Genomic DNA, 20,365 nt, shown 5'->3' on the forward strand with positions numbered 1-20,365 from the left:
AAAATACAGTTTTTTGCTGTAATTTTACATATTTTCTGTATTTTCTTCAGCTTTTAATGTTTGATAAGATGTTTTACATAAATATTGTGGAAAGTTAATAAGAAAAAAACCATTAAATTATCATAAAGTTTGAACACTGCTTTAATTCAAATAATCAGCCGTAAGTGCAAAAATGTGTTTTAATAATTTATTGACCAATCTGCAAGAATATACAAATAGTTTGTTCAGGACTGCAATTTACTAATATTCTTTGTACAAAACTGCAACAATATACCAGTATAGAGATTATAGCTAAACTGCAACAATATTCCAATAAAAAAATAAGCCCAAAAGTTTAAATTAGATCACAACTGCAACCACATACAATTCAGTTTTTTTTCATAACTGCAACAGTATATATGAAGAGTTCAGATGCAAAAGCCTCTAAATGCCATCTGAAATTTTCATCTAAAATTGGGATTTTTATCAAGCTCCTATGCTTAAGTTGAGTCATTTTACTTTAATGGCAATGTGCAGGTCCATTGCCAGACTATTAAAGTGAAATAACTGAACATAAATATAGGAGCCTGATAAAAATCCAAATTTTAGATGAAAATTTCAGATGGCATTTAGAGGCTTTTGCATCTGAACTCTTCATATATATATATATATATATATATATATATATATATATATATATATATATATATATATTTAATAACTGCAACAACACACAAAAGAATATATAGAATATAGAATATATATGCAACAATATAGCAAATTGGTAAACAAATAAAAAATAAGAATTAATTTGTCCTTAAAACTGAACCACCTGTGAACAGATTAATTCATCTTGACAACAGATGATGCATTAAAAAAAAAAAAAATCAACCATGAAAGCAAATAATCAGCAAGTATTTTAAGTCTTTGACACTGTCAAGAATTTCTGCTAGGCAATGTAGGAAGATCTGACACTCCAAGTTTTACTCCATCCTTTCAAAGTCCGCAATCTTGTTAATCAGTGAAAGAACCTTTGGACTGACTGCTGATTTCTTTCTCGATGTGGTCTTCTCCACTTTCGATCCCTTCTCGGGGTTCATCTTAAAAAGGAATCTGTTGAGTAAAAAAAACATATTTAGTAATAAAACATGGACTGTACCATATGCTGTGAATATATTTAAAATAAAAGCAGAACAATAAGAACTTGTAAAGGGCATGCTTGTGGTGGATGTTGTGAAGAAGTATGTGAGAGGTAGTTGTGTGTGAGGCAGACTAAGAAGGTTGTGACAATGTAAGAGAGTGTGTTGTGTGAGGATGAGAGTGTGAGGATGCATGTGGCGCTGCACAATTAACCACATGCAGTTGTCAGATGCATTTGCAGATGAATCGCATTAGATTATGAACAGGATACTGCATAGCTTGTCAGTGAACTACAGCTCTGTTTATTAAATGTTGCTTAATTTGAAAACAGGTGATGGATATTTACTACTAATCACAGGACCGACTTTAATGACGAGACACGCCTGAAAAACGCATGTGATTAATTATGCAGCCCTAGAAGGTTGTGTGGGGATGCGTGTGAGAGTATGTTAGTGTGTGTGAGAGTGTGTGTGACTGTCTATGTGAGAATGTTTGGATGTTTGTATAAGGAAGTGTGTGTGAGAGGATGCGTGTGTGAGAGTGTGTGAGTGTAAGGATGCATTTGTAAGAATATGTGAAAGTGTATAACTGTGTGTGAAGATGCGTGTGAGAGTGTGTGTGTGTGAGAGAGAGAATGTGTGTGAGGTTGCATGTGTAACTGTCTATGTTAGAGTGTGTGGATGTTTGTATTAGAATGTGTGTGAGAGTGTGTGTGAGGATGCGTGTGTGAGAGTGTGTGAGTGTAAGGATGCATTTGTTAGAGTATGTGAAACTGTGTAACTGTGTGTGTGATGATGCGTGTGAGAGTGTGTGTATGAGTGAGGAAACGTTTCTGAGAGTGTGTGTATCTGAGAGTATGTAAGTGTGAGGATGCATTTGAGAGAGTGAGTGTGTGTGTGTGTGTGTGTGTGTGTGAGGATGCATGTGTGCAAATGTGGACGTGAGTGTGCGAGTGTGAAGATGCATTTGTGAGTGTGTGTATGTGAGAGTGTGTCAGTTTGAGGATGTGTGTGTGACCGTGTGTATATGTGAGAGTGTGAGGATGCATATGTGACATTGAGTGTGTGTGTGAGAATGCATGTGAGAGAATGTGTATGTGAGTGTGAGGATGTGTGTGTGTGACTGCGTGTATGTGAGTGTCTGTGTGTGTGAGTAGGCATGTGTGACTGTGTGTGGGTGCGTGTGTGACTGTGTGTGAGAGTGTGTGTGTTAGAGTGAGTGTATGTAAGGATGCGTAATTCAGTGTGTGTTGAAAAAGTGTGAGTGTGTGTGAGAACACACGTGTGAGTGTGATATGTGTGAGAGTGAGTGTATGAGTGTGTGTTTTTACCTTTGCACAATCTCTTGCGTTTCTCCTTGGTTTCCTGGGTATGAAATGTTCAAGCAGTTGTATGAAGCAAACATCAGAGCGTTGCAGAAGATGGTGATGTGGTCGTTAACTATGACTGGGTGAACAGAAAACATAAAGTTCATAAACCATAAACACCACAACTATTACAAGTGTAATATGTGAACATCTTTGCATTTTGCAACTCACCCTTTCATGTTGACCATGGTTTTAGCACTCACTGAACTTATCTGTAAGGAGAAAAAAAGCATGTAAATGTGAAATTTTAAGGAAATCTACAAAAATACAAAGAAATATATTGATAAATGTTTTATATCTATGGTTCTGAACCTTATCTGCGCCACCTGTTCATCCCTATCAGTGAGTCTATCAATAATCCCTATAAGCTATAACAGTCTTTAATTATAGAAGGGTGATTAAAACAGAAGTTGTGAAACTTTTTTCCCTAGGCGTAGATTACAAGATTACAAGGTTATATGAATTCTCAGATGACACACTGCAGACATTGTTTTTTCATTCACAATTTTAACTGGTCAATGGTTTCACCAGCTTTTTGAAACACTTTTAATATTTTAAATATTTGCTTAACCGATAGACAGATATAAAGGGTAACCAACAGAAATAATTTATTAAAAAGTGATTAAATACTGACTGTAACGATATTTCAGACCCTCAATAAGACTATATCTGGAAGTAAAAGAGTAAAACATGCAGACAAATTAAAGTAGTTAAGTGAATTTCATTATACAAGCGTAATAACCAGTGCTTGAAGAGGGAGAAATGCAGACGAACATAACGTTTCAAATCGCGCGTCACTTTAAGCGCTGGTCCTAATGAGTCTGTTTCTAAATTCAGAATTTTCATCCAATCTCGCCTCGAAAAATATGATTTTTTTTTTTTTTTTTTTTGCTTTTAGACGACGCCTACTATTATGTATATCAAAACTGATTAAAAACACTGCATTATGCGTCGAAGTTCGGTAAAGTTGGCAACATCTACATATTCGAACTTAACATTAACTGAGCTAACTGTTAAATTTATGAGTTCTTAAACCACAAATGATAATAATATTTAATAACAGTATCGTAGACAACCAGCTAACGACTTTCCTTAAAGTAAGCCTGTTTTTCCCTCAGGGACAAAATAACATTAGAAGTTAACGTTACCCACACTTAACGACTAACGGCACTGGTCAGCGCCGAAGTTTGAAATACTGGTTTAACGATTCAAAAAGGTAAACATTCTAAATTTTAGAACTCATATATAGTAGAAATAGCATTTAGTAATGACCAAAATGAGAAAACATGAACTTTACCTGCTTATTTTCGCCTCAGATTGAAGATTGACCGTGAAACTGAAGGTCGAGTTATTCCTTCTGCGCGCGCAGCAGCTCCACTGCGTGCTTGGAGGAGAATGTGTCCTTGCGCTAGGGCGGGAATTCCTTCAGTTCGAATATTACATTTTTTATTTTTTTTAATTTTAATATCAGCATATTATTATATTATTATATCAAATTATGAAACGGTACTATGAGAATAAATCCGTAATAAAACACCAAACTGAGCAGAACTATTTTGACAAGCGGAAGAAGATGTGGTCAGTTGACAGTACTTTGGAAATACGATTCTTTCGAGAAGGATTTTTCAACAAACCTGTTCAAAAAAGGATTAACCTGCTCTTTTATGCAAACACGCAATGTAGGCTACATATACAACATATTATATCAATAGTAATAATAATAATAATAATAATAATAATGAACGTTAACTTTTGTACAGTTGTTATTTATATTTTTAATCTATTAAAAAATATGGGATTATATTATTAATGCCACACACACACGTACACACACACACACATACTGCACATACTACATATAAATATAGCGCATTATGTGAAATAAATCTTCAAAAATATTTTTGGGACGTTATGCACATTGACATGTTTTTCATGTGATTTTACATAAGATATGTAAATTTACAGTCTCTTTCTGTAATTTTACAATTTTAAACTGTATTTCAAAATTACGTGGAAAAAACTGTAAAATAAAACAGTAAAATTCCGTAAAATTACAGTTTTTTTTTACAGTGTATGACATTATACAGTATATATTAGACTTTTACATTAACCCAAAATTAACACTAAAAAAAATTGACGAAATTGACTCTAAATTTACATTTAGCCGATCAACAGATGTGGACATATAATAACAAAATAATGATGATGTTTACTAGTGTATTCATTGAGGCGACCCACTTCACCGTTAACATGTAAACCAACAGGATGCGAGGGATGGCGTTACTATTATCGTGCTCCTCTAGATTGTTTTAAGTGTCCAGTGATGCATGTAAGCCACATGATATGGGCAAGATGGTTATTATTATTATTTTTTTTATTTTTAACCCCTTTATTTGTTTTGATCTATACCCTAGGTCTTTAAATGTCTAGACTTCCCAGAGAGAGAGAGCCAATAGCTCTGATGAGGGTCGACTTCTGAGAAAGTCAAAGAAACTTTAGACCTCAGGCTCTGGTCACACTGAATGACTTCCTAAATCTCGCTAATCCCAAACTATCAAAGTAAACAAATGGAGCTAATTTCTGATGATGAAAAGAGTCGCAACGTGTCGTGAAATGTGAGGCAGACTTTGCTATTATTATTGTTAAAAAATGTTTCCTAACTGCTAGAGACAACATTTGAATGCAATTTGCTGTTTCGAGAGACTAACTATTAGTGGTAACATCATCAACAACACATGCCCTGCTGCAGACCACTACCCAAGTAAACATATTTCATTAACCAGATGTCAGATGGATATTATTAATTTGCGATCTTTTGGTATTGTGTTGTGATGTTCAAAGCCAGTCTTTCCATGGTGTAAGCTGTTGAATGATCCACAATTTAAACAAGACTTAAAAAGGGATGTGGCCAAATCACACAGAGGATTGGATTCAGTTTGTTTTCATTGTGTTAGTCTTTTCAGTGAGTACATCCTTCTGGGACAAAAGTTGTGTGCATTTAATTACCTCATAAAAAAGAGATCGATCTCTCTGAAGCTGCACATGGATATAAACATTTGTTGTATGTGACTGGATACACCTATAATTCACAAAGGTTATGCTGTCAAGCAACACACCCTCGGTTTCCAGTACATGCGTGAGTTTTGAGGACGGATTTGTCAAGGAATAGCAATTCTTGTCCTTGCGTACCACCACACTTTTTTTATTCTCCATGAGGAAAACAGCTTTAAAATCGTACTAAGTGATGTTTTTACAAAAATCAAAAAAAAAAAAACAGTGTGAGAGGAAGTTTTAGGTATAGGTTTAATTTAAGAAAATAGCAAATACAGTTTGTACAGTATAAAAACCATTATGCCTATGGAATAACATGTAAACCCAATGCATGTGTGTTTGCTGTTTGTCTATTCGTTTTAAATTGATAGTTGTATTTCTCTTATGTAGTGATTGTGATAAATGTTGGGAAACTTGAAACTGAAATGGGACATTTAACGGATACTTTCTTATCTTAAAAAAAATAAATAATATTATAAGTAGGTCTCTAACCCTAACCCAATACTGCAAAATCCAATACCACTTTTAGGATTATAAATCTCAACAATCATAGCATATAATATTACAGTCAACTATGAACACTTGCTTTTATAGTCCTTGTGAGTAATTTGATTGAACTTGGTCAGATTTGAGTCCAAATGCACAGCATGCAGGGTGACCAGCACTATGTATTGCGGTTGTATTCATTAATGTAAGTCTATTTTGCTTTGAATTTGCATACAATTTAGTTGCCAAAAAATTCAGTTGATGATAATGTATAAAATGACCATAAAATCTTCAAAATTTCAGAAATTATATGCAACAATGTATCACCATAATCAAACTTAATTATAATGCAACAAAAATGAAAGCATATAATTCACAAAGTGCATATATTATTATTGTTGTTGTTGTTGTTGTTGTTGTTGATGATGATGTTTTTATTCTGATCAGCCAATCATGGCATTGTGCAATGAAACATTTTTTTGTAAAATGACTCCTATACTGCCTCATGCAGCTGATTTCCAGCTTGGCAGTGCTAGTTTCATGACTCTTGAATCATTCTGAATAAATCTGCACTCTCTTTCTTCACACTTAATGATATTTTTCCAGTTCCAATCAATATTTCATGTCCATTTAGTTTATTTATTTGGTAGGTAGTCAGGGTGGTGTACAATCAGCTGGTCATTACCGTAAAATTAAAAACCCTTCAGGGTGTATTTTTCAACACGTAACCCTGATAGTTTCAAACATCATTCTGTTAAATTTAGGATAACATTACATCACTCCCATTGAATAATTGAGCACAACAGTGACCGCTCACTTTATCAGTGGTCTGGGTTCATGTATTTTCCCCTTTCATTTCTCCATAGGCATTTTACAGTTTTTTCAATAAAGAGTCATGAAGCAAAACAACCAGCTGTGTGTTTAATCACAAGTTTGCAGAGCATTTCAATCAAAACATTTCAAAATTTGAAGCAAAAAATAAGTAACATTACCTAATGTGAACTGTCTTAAAAATATGTATACATAATCATTTAAAAATCATTTTCTTTATAAGGAAAAGCAAAGCTTTTAATTTAAAGTCCTCTGCTCTAAATAGTAGGACACTGCAAGTTGTGCTTTTAGAGGCTTGTGCTTTTCAAAGGCATCTAAAATAGCAATTTAACTTCCCTCTCCTACCACAAAACACAACTCCCAGCGTCATCTTATAATTACTAATGATTTAAGAGAAAATGCATAGTTTGTTCTTTCCAGGCCTCCATGAAACAAATAATTCTCCATGGTTTAGAGATCTTGCTACCTGCCATGTCCCACAGTGTAAAGCCATAAACCATACCCACTATAAAGAGTTTAGACTCATACACAAACACGTTCAAGCATTAATACCCAAGTTGGCAGCCTAAATTCTTGCATTTACTTTCACATAGCACTTGACATTACAAAGTGACCCTTCGTCCTTCAGTTGAACCCATTTTATACGTTATTTGTTGAATTAAAGGGGCAATTCTTCCTCTGTGTTTCTTAGAAATGTCTAAGCAGGCTTCTTCCAAAGCCTCTCTGAGTTAGCAAATCACCATATGAGGCTTGCGAGAGACAAGCGAGATTTCAGAAACTGTTGTGTGTTAATATAAGGTTGAGATTTTGAAGTGACACGACAAAGAGTTGTGGGCCGTGAAATCAAAAGTGGAGCGCAAATGTTTGAATGTTAAAATAGTTGATGAGACCTAAACCTAATTGAACATGTTTATGTTTTCAGTTTCTCATAAACTTTGCCACTTTTCAGTTTACCTTTTAGAGGCGTTTGCTCTGCAAGTCCAACTCGTTTCCTCAATTGGGTTCTTTCAAGGAGTTTCAATGGACTTTTAACAACAACAACAATTGTAACACTTTTGTTTTTCTCACTATTAGCTAGTTGTTGATTAGCATGCATACTAGCATGCTGACTGTTTATTAGTAGTTATAAAACACATATAAATGCCTTATTCTGCATGAACATATTTTAGATCCCTTAGCACTACTCCATACCTAAACTAAACAACGACCTTACCAACTATTTAAAAGTTTCAATTCATGGTAAATAAGCAGCCAGGTTAACTATGGCTTTATGGAATGACTAGGAGGTAAAATACTGCACAAAACAAATAAAAAATACAAATTAAGAATTTGCTATAAGCATTATGCAGAAAGATTTGCAGAAAGCATTATGAGATACTTCATATTAGTAAAAAAAAAAAAAAAAAAGAAAGCTACTATTATAAATGCCCTCTGCACAATGGACCAGAGGAAGGATGGATGACTAGCAATTTCTCTGTATCTTGTTTTTCCCACAAACCCATAGCACAGGATATGTAAAAGTGGACATAGATGCAAGTTCCTGGAATCACTAGCCAGAGTAAAACTGGATCTGACAGGTGGAAAAACCAGAGGAAGGTTTGCAAACTCACAGACACCTACAGATACATACAGACCACACAAACACATACACAAGAGAGATGAGGGGAGTGAGAGAGCTACAAGCTATTCCAACTGAAAACTTTATAAGATGAGTGTTTTATCAAAGATGAAAGCCTACGGGTTGTGACGCACATGAGGAAAAAACTGCCAAGAGCAATTGGATGGAACTGAACAATGAAATCTAGTTACACCTGTTCCCGGGTGAGGATATCTACGAATAACAGCAAAGAAACACTCTCATCCTGTGACGCATTCCCCTGGTAATAAAGAATTCCGCTTTTTTTTTTTTTTTTGACACTTATAAACAATTTGATGCTAATTATTATATGAAACATCACATACAAAGGTGAAATAAATAGTCTTTACATTATGCTATTTTCATGTACGCCTCTTCATTCTGCTCTTAAATGACTCTTGATGTACTGTACACCTTTTTTTATTTTTGGGGGACACAACCCTAGAAATGTTGCAAGCACCATATTTTTTGATGAATGGTGAACATGGCAGGCATGCTCTCTCTCAGGTCCTATATGGTCAGGGAGTAAATGCAGGTGCTGATATTTTGACTGTCTCCCTGTCTCTGTTTTTAAGAATTTTGACCGAGATACGGAACATTGGGAAACTTTATGTCGACAGTTGGGCAACACAGCTTTCCATGGAACACGTTTCACAAATCTTGAGTGACATGAGTTAGGGTCAGAAAAGGGGATTGTAGATTTTGTCATTTTCTTTTGGGTTTGATCACTGTTTGTGTGCAATAGTTTAAGAATGTATGAATAGCCTCAAAGCCTGTATAATACTTCTTTATATGTAATAATACTTTTTGTGCATTCACCAGGTGCGGACCTTCTATGAAATACATTATTTAAAAAAAAATACATGATGTTACTTACAAATATGGGAAAGGAAGAGGCAAAGAGAAAAATAAAGTAGCTCTTTATTCATTAATAATGACAAGAAAATCACAATCGGTGACGAAGTGTATGCATCAAAATAAACAAGAAGCTCTAAAATATCTGGCTTCTTGGAAGCTCTTCACACCTGCATTGCCGCTATATTCAGTTTGCCTTCCTGTTAGAGGTCAAAAGGGTATGAATCCTTCAGCTTTATGAGTCATATTCCCCCTAAGCCCACTCACATCGCCAGAGGAAAATGAAAAACAATCCTTGAAGTGCATGTTTTTTTTGGTCTTTCCTCATTTCTTTGTGCCACTCTACCATCAGCGAGATCAAGGAGTCCTTTTTATCACCCATTCACATTCACTCGTACATTTCACACTTTGTATAACCTTGCAGTATCACCTCCTCATCTTTGTTCTGTCAGGTTGTTTGGGCTTTGTGTACATGTGAGGATGCACCCATCTAGAAAGATCTTCTATGTGCATGCATGCGTATACGTGCCTCTCTGTGCATCCATGCCAGTATCAATGTACACTGGCCAATGAACCCGTTCACCCTGCTCTATCTTGCTTGCACTATATTGGTTATGCTGACAGGAAGCGTAACTCATCCTATTATTCTCTATTGTATAGCCAGCGGTGTGGAAGCTCTACCATGACAGCCATTCTCCAGCTAATTAGCTAATTGGACAAGTCGCATAGGTCGGCCGTAATGATTTGAATCATTTCCATAGGGCTCCAACAAAGGCCACACACAGAACGTGCTTTGGCTATAAATTGTCTAGCAGAGCTGAGCTGTAAGGTTTGTGTGTGTGCGGTTTCCTTATGCTAGACGCTGTGGACAGAGTGACAGATAAGTTGGCACGTAATGAGGTAGCCAAAGTGAGCGTGGCATTCCGACATGTATGGATGTGGCCATGCCTAATTAATCCCTGTACCAAACAGTGACTTGGCGCCACTCAACCTTGACCAGAAAGGGCCATGAACCATTTATCATGGGGCCACTGATTGACTTCAATGGAAGTGCATGAGGCTCACAGTGTTTTGAATTCCTTTTAGACAGGTTCGGATTCAATTCTGGGCAAAGAGGAAGCCCTTGAATGTCATGCACTGACAGTCAGACCGTCCATTCCTTCATTAGGGATTTGCTCCTCAGCTACAAACAGAGTACATGATATCAGTACAAATGACTATTTTTTCACACTTATGGATGCTCACTGTAATAAAAACATGCTTTTCTCGGCCACTCCTTTCCTCGACATGGACTTCGGCAACCTAGTGTCTTGTATTTAAGGGCAGACATGACAAGGTGGTGTTAACTTTCGGTGAGCCTGTAGCATACTTTGGCGAAAAGCAAATGTCAGAAAGAGCAAACAGTGGAATCTTTCTCACCTTTGTGCAGTGCATATCAATTTTGTAGATCCAACATAACTTCCAGTGGACTTACTGGGGTAATCCCATTGGAGCAACCTCCAGGGGTTAAGTGGTTTGCTCAAAGGTCCAGTGGTGATTGCTCTTGGCTTGCTTCTTGTGGGAAAATAACAACTTCTCAGTTTTCCAACCTTGAGTTTTAAACACTCGAGCCAAAAGAACACCATACTATACCCATTTAATGCTGTATTCTCAGAAAATGTAACAATTCCAAAAGTAATTAACCAGAGTAATTAAATCCCTTTCTAGTGCATAACCAAATTCAGTATATGAGGGGATGTATATCTGTTGTTTTACACCAAGCTCGGCTTAACCTTTGCCAAGTGCCAAATTGACAAGTGGCCCATTTGAGGTGCATATTAATGGCCCATGCAGTGAAGAGGAGCCACGAGGTGGACTTTACCACACACTGGAAACCATGTCAATAAAGTGTTACTGCCTTGAAAGATGTAGGTATGAGTGATGTTTGAAATTCTACTCTGACTGAGACAACAAGGTGAGTTGTTATTCAAAACTTTAGTCAAGATATCAAAATCCAATCTGAAAAAGCAACCTTGAGATATTAGTTTTAATTGAAAAACATTCTGGTGTATGTCAGTATTCTGAAAAATAAGTGCAAAAACCACTCGCTAATATATCATACTTTGACAATTGATTTTTTTTCGCAGAAAAATATATTTTATTGCAGTAGCTGCTTGTGAGTTATGCCGCAACTATTTCATGAAAACAAAAAGGGCCAAATGTGTACCTTGAGGAAAAGCAACTACAAGGACAGTTTGTATCAAACACATCAGGAGTGCAAAACACAGAGATTCAGGAGATAGGTTCCATTCGTTACACCAGAAGTAATAAAACTGCTCATAGGAAGTGTCAGTGTCTTACAGAATCACTTAGGCCCCTGCTGCCATTTTCTCTGTTTCTGTGCTCAGGGGGTGTCTGGTATACTTCCCATCTGGTCTTCCCTCTCTGATTGGAAAAACACACACTCTCTTTGTGTTTTGCAGTTGTGTCAAAGGAAGCTCTACTCATTAGCTCCAGTGGACTTTCGGGTATCAACTTTCAAACTTTCTTCTCTTACTTTATATGACCAGGTTGAAGACATAATCAGACTTATCATTTACCTCCTTCTCTGGGTGTGACCTTGAGGGTTCAACAATCATCTTACTGGCCACAAATTGGCTTCATGACCTCTGGAACAAACCAGACAACGACTAGATCTTGACTCCTTTACTGTATCTTGGCACCCTAAAATCGTAGTGAACCCAGTAGACAAATATTTGAATGGCTGCTGTTCTTAGACACACTTAAGTGAGTGAGAATTGTCAGCATGTACGGCGGTGGGACCTGGGACCACTGACTATGATGTAACATTCTCTGGCCCAAGCTACAGGCCAAAGCAGCTGGACTGGGTGTTTAGACTGGAGCCTCTCCCCCTCCTCCAAGTACAATTTCCCACTCCAGTCCCACCCCTCATTTCCCATAGCTCCCAGTAAACAGAACACACCCATGGCAAGACTTCAGACACAGCGAACAGACAGTCGACCTTTCAGTCCTGGCTCACACACACACACAGATATATATATATATATATATATATATATATATATATATATATATATATACATATATATATATATATATATATATATGTATATATATATATATATATATATATATATATATATATATATATATATATATATATATATATATATATATATTGAGAGAACAGACAGTCATAGGTGCAGTGTTAGGTCTGATCAGACATGGATCGTGGCAGTAAAGGAGTAAGATCTTGGCCGCTAGTCAATGTATCATTCTTTAAAGCTACAGTACTTTTAAACTAATGTAAGCATGGGATATCTTCTCCATTAGTAGAGACAGTAGGGAATTTACAACGTTTACAGAACACGCTGAAAGAATTTTTATGAAGACACTTTCAGAGACAATCTTTGGGAGATGGTGAGAGATGAGAAAGGTGTAGGATTTGCTCAATAGCCCTTTTCCTTACACCACATGAAAGACTTCAACGCTTCCCATTGTCCCATCCAAATTATCCCTAAATCTGAACAATTGTGCGGCATTTCCAGGGAAGCATGCTGGAACCTACCACGTGATAAAGTCCTACTTTGAAGTCGACTGTACAACTGATGAACTAAGCCACACGCTCCTTCTAAGAGAAACATCACACATTGATTAAGACACATCAGTCATGGAGACCACCCAGCTGAAGCAGCCGTCAACTAAATGAAAGATGACACACACAGGTAATAGGACATGTGTGGACTAAGTTAAGTGTCTCATCCAGGGGCCCACGTCATGATGGATAGAAGAAAGTCTAAGGAAGAGTGCAGAACATGACGGACAATGTTTGGGGCTGTGGCTTTGAACTCCCTAAAACAATCTATCATTCCCGCCCAACCCCAGAGCCCAAAGCTGAACTCCCAGCTTCCTGGAGGTGCAGCCCAAAATGTACAAACATTTTTGGATAAAGAGACGTGATGAATTACTCTGAACACTTTCCATGTTGTCTGTACCTTTGGAATATATATATATATATATATATATATATATATATATATATATATATATATATATATATATATATATATATATATATATAATATGTTTTATTTTAGATTTATGTATTTAAGATATACATACTGCATATTAAGAAAAAAATTGAGCAAATGTAGAGAAAGAGCTGGCATTGAAGGCAGAGAACGATAAAGTCATTGTTTCATTTCTTTTTAACTAAGCTAACCATTTAGTTACACTTCAAAAAAAAAAAGAAATAACATGTTGAAAAAATTATAAAATAAAAGTATATGTTTAACTAAAAATAAATAATAAAATACAACAACAACAACAACAACAACAATAATAATAATAATAATAATAATAATAATAATAATAATAATAATAATAATAATAAAACACTTAATAGGGTTGTGTATTCTCTGGGAAATCAAAACAATGACCTTGGCACTTTCATGGGCTGAGCTGACTAATTTGAATATAATAGAAGGTGTATTGTATATACTGCAAGCAACATTATATTGAAATGGGTATGTTCACACCTAAAAGAGACAGGAAATGTTTCCTGGCTTGAATTTGCTTCCTACATCTTTAGTTACATATCAGAAAAGGTCTTGGAGGTGTTGGCAAGGAAGGGTTAAGCATTGCTAAAGTTTGTCTGCAAGATGAATTCCTGTTTCGAGGACACAGGGCCATTTAGCAATCAGAGCCCAAGGGAACACCTGTGTACAATTCCATTCTGAAATAACAGTGATTCCGTCATATCCACTTTCTCCATGTGTGACAACACTGTGGCATTGGTGATAAATTACAGCTGGAAAAATGTACAAGGAGTCTGTTTTTCTTCAACTCTTTTATGTATATGCAAGACTTGTGACCAGATGTTCATGCCAGGGTCTTACTGAGGATTTGTGTGTAGTGGGGTTTTTGGCGTATGTTTGGTATGTCGTGCGTTATGGTTTTGACACAGGGGAAAAGCAAAGCAGTACAATTTTCTGAGTAATAAACATGGGAAAGGCAGTGAACTAAAGTGTGAATTATAATATTTACCATAAACGTGATTTCACTGTGATCTTTCAAATTGCAATGTAAGCCAGCTGGAGATGGCTAAACATGGGGAGTTTAATGTACTTGTCCTTGGGAGACTGAACTACACTATGTAGAAAGCCACACAAGACTTACAATATGACATATTGTAAGGTTTCATATACTGAGACCAATACTGACGTGCTAATAGAAATGGGTTTAATTTGATTAGAACCAATGTCAACACTCATGGTTCTTCTATTATGGTGTGCAAGGAAAAAGTCCAAAACAAAAGTTGAATTATGAAGTTTTCTGAGAGCATTAATAGCACTCCAAGCAGTGTCTTCAAACACTATTGTTGTTTTAGGTTGTTCTCAGATCAGCTTTAATGAGTGCTGGGTAGATTACAATTTGTAGTCTGTTACCTGAATAAAAACTACGTAATGAAAATTGCAGTCTTAAATGTAATTGTATTACCCATTTCAGGTAATGTATTCTGACTACTTTTGGATTACTTTTAGATTACTATTATTTATTTATTTTAAATGGGACAATTATTTAAAAATAAAAATAAAAATAAATAAAGAGAAATAAAATGTTAAATTTGTTGTCAACATTACTGCAGAGTTTCCCAAACTGGGGTAAAGTAATAATATGATGAAAAGCTAAAAATGTATAGTAAAAATGTAGTTAAAATGAATCAATTATTTAAAAAATCAAAAATAAAAACACATTAAAACACTTGAACACTCAAATATGAAATATTTTATTTACCTACATATCAATATGTCAAAATTAACTGACATCTGAGAACATCCAAAATGATTAATTCATTTTATTAGTTATTAAAATGTTTATTTTAAATATCAGGGGGACTTGTAATCCATAAAACAAGTAACTGTAAACTGATTATTAAAAATGCAATATAAACCAAATACAAGTATATATTTTTGGAATCTGATTAGTAATCCAGATTACATGTAATCATTTACTACCCAGCTCTGACTACAAGCTATTAAAAAAGTGTAGCTATGCAGTGCTGCAGTCATGATGTTTTTTTGGAAGCCAAACATCCATCATCACCACAGCACTGCACAGTGATTTTTATCACCCTGGTTCTCTCAATAAAACCCCATCTTGATTTGTCCATTAGTTTTTAGTTTAATGCAAAAATTAAGATCTGTGACCAGTGAAAGTTTCTGATTCATAGACGATTTGTTCATCATGATAATCATCTTGAACACAACTTTCATGAATTTTAAGGCCTAAATACAAGCAGTAGACGTATAAAGATAAATTTAGGCCATAAATGAAGTACACCACAATCACATGACTTCAGTGTCACCACAATTAAGCTTCTGACTGTCTTTATTTTCAAAACATTTTTCCCACAAAGTTTCAGTTAAAATATGTTTAAAAAAGGGATACATTCTAAATACAATGAGACTCGATGAGTTTATCTGTTTGATGTGATGATGTTTAATGTAACGACAACCTCTGTAATCCCATTTAAACACTTGTTAGCACTTTTTCAAGACAAGTAAAAGGATTGAAAAAAAAAAATCACAAGGTATGCTTTAGCCACTGCAGCTCATTAAAGTGGTCATATTGTTTTTTATTTTATTTTTATTTATTTTTTATTCAACTTTAGGAAGTATGTAACATCGCTGTTTGAGCATTAAAAAGATCTGCAAAGTTACAAAGCTCAAAGTCCAATTCAAAATGAGATATTTTATTTACAAGAAATAAAACTTTTCAAAAACTACAACGAATGACTTGTTTGGACTATAACGCATATTACAAATACCGACGAATGGGACGAAACCTGGCTGAGCTGCACTGGGGAAGGCACTGGGAGCTATCACTATGTCAGAGACATGCTAGCTTTCCAAAGGCAGACAAACTTAGAGTGGTTACAATCATCCATGTTTAAATAGTGCTCAAATTTGTTTGATTTTGATGCAATATTTACACTGAAGCTCACAGGCAGCTATGGTAAGGGGCATGGAATTTCCTGACCAGGCACCAAGTGCTGCCAATCACAACACACACTGGCCAAGCTTACCAATCACAGCATATTTCATATCTCAGAAGGCGGGCCTTCATTTGATACAGGAACTATTCAAGCTGTTCATGCCAGACTGGGGAGAGAGGTGTTTTAATAATGTAAATATGTGAAAAATAATGTGTATTTATATCTGTTCTAGTATACCCCCAAAACAAAATCAAGACTTTGTAAAAGAGCATAATAGGAAACCTTTCAACTGTTTTCTTGGCTTTCCTTTCCTTTCCTTTCCTTTATATGTATATATATATATATATATATATATATATATATATATATATATATATATATATATATATATATATATATATATATAGATGTATGTATGTATGTAATATATATATATATATATATATATATATATTTCACATCACCCAGACACGCAGTCCCCTGGGGTACAAGAGAGGTCAGAAGTCGAGCTGTTTTGTTTGCCAAACCAAGCGATGACCCCATAACCAGGCAAGCAGGAAAAAGTCTCACTGCAGAGGCTCAGGGGACGGTGGACCTTTTTATTGGAGGGGAAGTTTGTGGTTTTTGTCTGAGTTCAGAATGACCAGTGCAAGGGAGGACATGAATATCAGCACTCTAAGACAGCATGCAAAAACCAGCGCAAAACAACATGCTTGTTTCATTAGATGATGACAGGAAAAGCCACAATAAGGATGCAATGATTTTGAAAGAAAATGAAAAATACATGATTTAACTGGCAAGCCATGAAGGCAAAATTATTTCCTGCAATGCATCTCTGGCAGGCCAGAGTTTTAAAGTACACTAAACTAAATGCAAGAAGATCGTTGGAGTGCTTGGAAGCAGCAAGTATTGTGGAAATGGTCACAGTGGATGAAGCATGCTGATTTTTGAAGCATGTGTGTTTTTAAAAACCAAATTGGGGTTGTTTAGGTTCATTTACAAACTTTTCATCAACAAGGGAGGTCATCCTGAAGAAGAGAAACAATTTAACTGCACTTGAACCTGTCAGAGGTTACATGATTATAAGAGCGGCCAAAGGTTCTCTGATTAACTCAAGTGGAAACAATATGAAGATTGACATAATCTGACTATCTGAAGTGGAAACGTAATCAAGAGTGACATAATCTTATTGGAGTAAATTCACTCAGCTGACTCACAATGGTCAAATGTCACAACCGCTTAATAAGACATGCAAAGAGTTTAACTGATTTTAAGCACCTGGAATCTCTAAAGTTACATGATGACATGAGAAAAGGTCTTTGCTCAGTTGATCACATCCACTTGATATCTGAATCGACTCTAATGGACCGTATCTAACAAGTGAATCACTCCAGCTGCTTCTCATGATCTTTCAAGAAAGCAGTATCCAAGGTTCAAAAGGAACACCTGTCAAACAGAAAATGCAAGTGAACATTGGCTTTGCTGAGTAAATAAAACTGCCAAAACACTGAGAACCACAACATGATTAAAACGAGCCAAACTGTCAAAATTAGCCAGACTATTTGCTGATGAAAGAAACATGCAATTCAGAAATAAACACAGGCTACAAACACGAAATTATTAAATTAACAATAAGAACCACACAGACAGATGATGTACACACACACACACACACACACACACTTACTGGCCACTTTATTAGGTACGCCCTGCTATTAACCCCTTTTGCCTTCAGAAACTGCCTTTATTCTTTGTGGCATAAATTCAACAAAGTGTTGGAAACATTCTTCAGATATTTTGGTCAATATTGACATGATAGCCTCACGCAGTTGCTGCTGATTTGTCGGCTGCACATCCATGATGTGACTCTCCCATTCCACCACATCCCAAAGCTGCTCTATTGGATTGAGATCTGGTGACTGTGCAGGCCATTTGGGTAAAGTGAACTCATCGTCATGTTCAAGAAACCAGTCTGAGATGATTTGAGCTTTGTGACATGGTGCATTATACTGCTTGAAGTCGACATCAGAAGATGGGTACACTGTAGTCATAAAGGGATGAATATGGTTAGCAACAATACTCAGGTAGGCTGTGGCATTTAAACGATTGGTACATAGGGGCCCAACGTGTGCTAAGAAAATATCCACCACTCCGTAACACCAACGTCACCAGCTTGAACCGTTTAGACGAGGCAGGAGTGATCCATGCTTTCATGTTCTTTCTGCCAAATTCTGACCCTAACATCTGAATGTCTCAGCAGAAATCGATACTCATCAGACCAGGCAATGTTGGGTTGCCAAGCAAATGAACAGGTGTAACTAACATATGGTAAATTGACTGCATTTATATAGTGTTTTCAACAGACCCATTGCCATCCAAAGCGCTTTATAAGTTGCCTCACATTCACCCATTCACTCACTCATTAATACACCGACGACTGTGGCCATCGAACTTGTCGGGAGCAGATGGGGTTAGGTGTCTTGCTCAAGGACACCACGACACTTGGTCGGGTGGAGCCAGGGATTTAACCACCCACCTTCTGGTTTGTAGACAGCCTACATGAACCACTAATAAAATAATAAAGTGGCTGGTGAGTGTGTATGTGTGTGTGTGTGTGTGTGTGTGCGTGTGTGTGTGTACATAATGGAAGCCAGCGAGTAGGTGTTATGCAGGTAAAACCTCACTCCCCCGATATCAAGAGACACACTAGCGACTGATGCTAGTGTCTGCAGTCATTAAGCCTCCTTGTTAGAGTGTCTGCCTCCCATGCCGAGGACCTGGGGTTGAGGGTCTAGTCTGAACAAGGATGAGGTGTGGCAGTGAGGACCTGGGAGAGAGGGGTTACATTGGTTCCATGACCTGGACTGAAGATCAGAAGTTGCAGATCACCAGGGACCGAGTCGTGATTTGGGCCCAATCCCAGTTCTAAGGGGTAAGGGGAAGGGCCAGATAACCCTTCAAACAAAGATTTTTCGGGACCACACTTCAAACGAAGGGGTATGAATTATAGAGAGCAGCGTGTGACCGCCACTGGTTGCTGGCTGGGGCTCCCAGAGTACAGCAGGTAGCAGAGCGCGTCATGGTCGACTGCCTCCTATGTGCTCTTCCCCGCCCACTACGTCAGGCCACCAGCATGTGGAACCTGCCCAACATGGACGAACTTGTCGAGGCCATAGAGCTGGCGGAGGCCACCCAACACCGGGAGATAGGAGAGAGAGCGCCGCCCGTTTCCCCGAAGGGTGGTCCAGGAGTGGCGCATGCCGGAGGGCACCCAGCGTCCGGTGAGCAGGCTCGCGGTTCCCGGCACACAGGATGAGCCCATGCCCACGGAAGCTCCCCTCTCCCCACGATGACCTTGACTGGCAGGCTGTGCAGTGCACACCGAAAACGCGCCACGTGCTGAAGTGAGACTAAACGGCCAACCCGTTCCTCCCGGAGGACTCCAGGAGGGTGGTCAGCCTAGTCAAGACCACCATATTAACTCCGCGGGCCTACACCAAGACCAAACTCCCCATAACCTGTGTGCGACACCAGAGAAGTGCCTGCGAAGTGCATCAGAGAAGTGCATCCAATGGCAGGCCACCTGGGAGCCCAAAACACGATACAGTGCCTCCGTGACCGATTCCACTGGCCGGGCCTCGAGGCTGAGGTCCATTGATTCTGCCAGGCCTGTCCAACGTGCCAACGGACGTCGCCTCGGACCCCTCCCCCCAGCCTGCTGATACCACTACCCATCATAGAGGTGTCCTTCGAGCGGATTGGGATGGTTTTGTTGGGGCCGCTGCCGAAGTCCACCCGGGGGCCCGAACACATACTGGTCATCGTGGACTATGCCACCCGGTATCCTGAGCCCATCCCGCTCTGAAAAGCCATTATGAAGGCCATTGCCCAGGAGCTCTTCCTCCTCTTCAGCCAGGTCCTGGACTTCCACCGCCTGAACGAGGTCTCCGAGATTGATTGTTATCCCATGCCCGCGTTGCAGAGCTGCTTGACCATTTGGGAAAGGCCCGGTTCATATCCAATC

General features: G+C 37.6%; 1 long non-coding RNA gene across 1 annotated transcript; it reads right to left on the bottom strand.

The window, feature by feature from the left end:
* Positions 1–788: 788 nt before the first annotated feature.
* LOC113101204 (uncharacterized) lies at positions 789–4,190 on the bottom strand. The gene is made up of 4 exons (XR_003289962.1): positions 3,783–4,190; positions 2,657–2,697; positions 2,450–2,564; positions 789–1,092 (listed from the first exon to the last, which is right to left on the bottom strand). It is a non-coding gene; the product is annotated as an uncharacterized LOC113101204 (long non-coding RNA).
* Between the last annotated feature and the right edge of the window lie 16,175 nt (positions 4,191–20,365).

Source organism: Carassius auratus, unplaced genomic scaffold (genome assembly GCF_003368295.1).
Source record: "Carassius auratus strain Wakin unplaced genomic scaffold, ASM336829v1 scaf_tig00217566, whole genome shotgun sequence".
NCBI lineage: Eukaryota > Metazoa > Chordata > Actinopteri > Cypriniformes > Cyprinidae > Carassius > Carassius auratus.